This window comes from Octopus bimaculoides, chromosome 15 (genome assembly GCF_046866305.1).
Source record: "Octopus bimaculoides isolate indiv1 chromosome 15, ASM4686630v1, whole genome shotgun sequence".
NCBI lineage: Eukaryota > Metazoa > Mollusca > Cephalopoda > Octopoda > Octopodidae > Octopus > Octopus bimaculoides.
Window position 1 is genome coordinate 21,545,220 of NC_142942.1, and position 5,000 is coordinate 21,550,219.

The 5,000-nt window shown below is 39.8% G+C and overlaps 1 protein-coding gene across 5 annotated transcripts in view; it reads left to right on the forward strand.

Moving 5' to 3' along the window:
* The window catches only part of LOC106876652 (uncharacterized), an 87,782-nt gene that overhangs the window by 66,421 nt on the left and 16,361 nt on the right, over positions 1-5,000 (forward strand). The window lies entirely within an intron of this gene.

Sequence of the window (5,000 nt, forward strand, 5' to 3'; positions counted from 1 at the left end):
ATATATATATATATATATATATATAAGAAAAGGCAAATATCGTCCACCAGTGTGCAGTGTTGTAATTTAATTAACATTATCAGTCAGGTGGGTTCTCCTCGTTAACTTCTCTCTCGTTAAGTTAGTCTGCTTCTCACCTGTAATTCTCCTGTCTCTGCCAACCATTTCACATGTCTGTCTACTTTGTTATTCCAAACTGCCACATGTCTTTGAAAAACTGTTTATTTCCTGTTCCAATGTGCCATTGCTACAGTTCAGGGAGAAACTTCTCTCCTCCCTCCCTTCGCCACCCCGCACCGCTCCCTCTGCATGTTGTTGTTGTTGTTGTTGTTGTATTGAAGAAGGTGACTCATTCTCAGGCTGACAGCTTTTCAGATCAATACTTCCACTCAACTAGAAACACTGCTTTGCCCAGCAAAACAACGCACGCATGCACACACACACACACACTGACGCACGCACACACACGCACACACACGCACACACACACACGTACACTCACTCGTTCTATTTTTGTTTCACTGATTCTAATCAGTCTTCACCACATACACACACACACACTCTCTCTCTCTCTCTCTCATCTCATACCTGACAATTTCTTTCTCTCTGTCTCTCTCTCTCTCTCTCTTTCTCTCTCACACATACACTAGCTATTTCATGCTATAACATATTTGCTCTCTCTCACTGCCTATCTGTCTATCTATCTACCTATCTACCTGTCTGTCTATCTATCTACTTATCTCCCTATTTCTCTCTCTCTCTCTCTCTCTCTATATATATATATATATATATATATATATATATATATATATATATAATTTTATCTATCTATCTATCTATCTATCTATCTATCTATCTATCTATCTACCTACCTACCTATCTATCTATCTATCTATATCTATTTATCTGTCTGTATGACATATTTACATCTCTCTCTCCCTCTCTTCCTCCCTTTTTCTCTCTCTCCCTCTCTTCCTCCATCTCTCTCTCTCCCTCTCCCTCTCTCATGTTCTACCATTTCACCTACTCTCATCTACCCACCCATATTTTCAACTCCCTCTCATACCCTACTCTATAACCACCACCACTACCATCATTACCACCACTACCACTACCATCGCCACCACTGTCACTGCCACCACCACCACTATGTTGCAGCGCAGTGCAATTGGAAACGTGCAACCTGGAGAGATCACAGACTTCTGCTGCTGCTACTGCTGCTGGTGCAGGTTGCTGTTGACAGTTTTACTGCCAAGATGAACATAGAGATAGACATTCAGTCTGCACTCCTTGTGGCTCCTTAAACTAGGCCCTTAAATCAGGTAAATGATGGGAGGTAGGGAGACTATTAAATGATAATTTTGCGTTTCTTAATTCTAAAATAATCAGGGGGTGGGGTGGGGGTTTTTTTTTTTTAAGTTTTGCCGAAAATCCAGCCTGAGAAAATACCATGAGGTACCTGTCTGTCTGTAGAATGCACAATGGTACCAAATTACCTCAACCCAATGAAGGTACCTCTATATCAGTGATTCTCAATTGGGGTCCACATAAGATTCTGCTGTTAAAATTGATGTGCAGGAATTTGTTTCTATTCCTACAATACACAATGTTTTCGCCATTTTTTAAAAATACAATTCTTTTGATTCTAAAAATATCTTTTATATTTTATCTTTTAACTGTCTCAGTTATTAGACTGTGGCCATGCTGGGGCACCGCCTTGAAGAATTTTTAGTCAAATGACTCAGCCTTAGTACTTAACACAAACATGAAGGCACACACACACACACACACAATGGGCTTCTTTCAGTTTCCACCTACCAAATCCACTCACAAAGTTTTGGTCACTCCAAGGCTATAGTAATGTTGGGTCTTGTGGAGGCGATGACCGGTGATTGAGACCTTTGATGATTTGCTGTGCTTGAGAAGACTTGTCAAAGTATGTTGTCAACTTAATGTGACAGTCCCATGAAAGGGAAGAATACTACTGTTATTTAGCCCTAGGAAGCACCGCTTCCTGTCGGCCTTGACACATTTCCTGTGCGGTGCTTCCTAGGGCTAAATAACAGTAGTATTCTTCCCTTTCATGGGACTGTCACATTAAGTTGATAACATACCACCACTTTATACTACTGTATAAATCTCTCTGAGAGATTTAGAAATGTATTATTTCTAAGACTTGTCAAACCAAGTGAAATCGTAGTTGTGGCTGGTGTTGGTGACACATAAAAGGCACCTACTACACCCTTAGAGTAGTTGGCGCTAGGAAGGGTGCATCCCCCCTCCCCAAGTTACCAAATCTACTCACAAGATAATGGTCACCCTGGGGCCATAGTAGAAGATACTTGCCCAAGGTTCCATGCAGTGGGACCAGACCCAAACCCACATGGTTGCAAAAACACGCAGTTTAAATCTTTAAAACAATGGTAGAGTACAAACCCATAGCTTTTCAGCTCAGCAGTTGAAATAGGAGCAAGGACAAACTTCTTTATGAAAATATTGATTGTTGTTGTTTCCAATTTAAGTTCAGCCAAGCAGACTTGGTAACTCATTAAAATTTGATTGAGTTTCTCAGATGAAAATGTGTTGCTAGGCAACAGCGATATTGTTTCAGACAGGTGTGACAAGGATTACCTGTGCATGTGTGTGTGTTTGTGATGCACATGTCTATGACTCTGTGTGTGTGTGTGTGTGTGTGTGTGTGTGTATGTATGTATGTATGTCTGGCTGTGTGTATGTATGGCTACATGTGTGTGTGTCTGGTTCTGTGTGTGTGTGTGTGTTTATATGTCCATATGTGTGCATGTGTCCAGTTGTATGATTGTGTGTGTCCATGTTTGTGTGTGTGTAAGAGTGTACAACAGCTGGTATTGATCACTATACTGGACAGCAGTCGGTCATTCACAGCTGCTGCTGCTAGTTTTAGTATTACTGACCATTGACTCATTGATTCCATTCAGGCTGGCCTCTCTTATCTACGCAACATGCACAAACTGACCGCACAGCTGATTCATTGAGAGAAAGCTGTTCCACAGTTAGCTACAGCATGGCCTGTCATTATCCAAACTCCTTCTTCTTGTGCATCTCCTGGATATGTTTCTAAGGGGGGGGGCACATTGTGGCACAGTCATGGGCCAACTGCGACCCACAGGACTTTTTCAATGGCAAGTTTGTCCTTGTTCTTATTTCAGCTTAAAAGCTATGGGTTTGTACTCTACATTGCCTAAAGCAAAATTACTTTGAACTGTCCTTTGTACTGCAACCCCCACCTGATGTAGCCCCCTCCTGGGAAAAGATTGGCCTTACCTGTTCTAGCACCTCTTCATCAACATATTTACCTCTTTTAAGCCTCACTCCAGTTCCCCAAGCCACCCTTATAATTTTACACCTCAACATCTCGTTTAACCCTTTGGTATTCAGATTACTCTGCCAAATATAATCCTTATTTATTCACATTGGTTTGAAGTAATCATGGATTATCTCATAGCTTTTGAGATTTCATTGATGTGATTGTTTACTTTTAGAATGACATTGCAGGGTAAGTGTGAGAGGTGGGATCTAATAGGTTTGAGCATCAAAACACATGGAATATTTGTGCTGAATATGGTAGGTTTAAAATGCTAAAGAGTTAACCATACATTATCTCATAGCATTAAGATTTGATGATGTGATTGTTTATTTTTAGAATGACATTGTTAGGTAAGTGTGAGAGGACAGATCTGGTCAGTTTGAACATAAAACAGAAAAGATATTTTGGGGCAGGTGTGGCTGGTTTAAATGCTAAAGGGTTAAAGCAACCTTTCTATCTCATATCCTCGTTCTCTTTTAAGGATGATTCTTCAGTCTTGCAAATTACAAGGTGACCCCACTAATGTTGGTGCCACACCCCAAAAATCACCCACTCTCATCTGTAAAGCTGTTGATATTAAGAAGGGTATCCAGGTGTAGAAAGCCTACCAAAAGTATAACACTGGGGGCAAGATTTGCTCCTCTGACCTATTTGGTTCTGTCAGAATGTCCACTACACACCAGCAGGGAAAGAAGACATAAAATGATGCTGCCTTCAGCACCCTCCTTACCATCCACTCTTCATCCATCCTCTCCATGTGGCCAAACCACCTCAACATTCATCTATCCATTTTGGTTGTTTAGTTTTTCTTTCATTCCTGCTTGCCCCCACACCTCCTCATTCCTCATCCTGTCCATCCATGTCGCACCAACCATACCCCTCATTACCTTTATTTCAATTAATTTTAAAATTAATGAAGAATTTAGTAAACTAACTTTTGCTATCATTATGCTGGTTTTCGGGAATTAAATGGACGTGAAATTTTGATGGAAGGTTTTACTTTAGACAATTCTAACGTTATACCATAAAACCAGGAGCAGTTTCAGGAAGGCTGGTATCAAAAGGGCTGATCAATCATTTGATCTGATGCCACCAATTGGCTCTTGTATGTCAAGGGTCTAAGGATAAAATGTCTCGTCCTTTTTCTACCAGTCACAGGGACCCTGAAAAGGGATTGCTAATTATAGCCTTATTTCTGATGACTAAGATATAACAAAAAAGCAACGAACCTAACAAGCATTATCTGAAATATGAATAAAGACTAAAGACTAATGTTGTTATAAATTATAGATGTAATGACAATGAATGCTTCAAAACAAAAAACACGTGGGTGGAGATTAAATGTAGGTTGTTGTTGCTGTTGTTGTTGCTGTTATTTTGTTTGAAGTGTGCAAAAGCATGTTAGGTTAGTGTCAGTTATCAATAATGTTGCTAACATAAATAAATAGCCAGAAAACTCTGTGCGTGTGTGTACATGTGTTGGTGTGTGTGTGTATGTGAGTGCATATATGCACACATATTTATGTATATATGTGTGTGTGTGCATAGATATATATACATCATCATTATCATCATATTTATTACATATTTATATATATATTTATATATCACCATCATCATCATCATCATATACCCATTATTCATGCAGGCATGG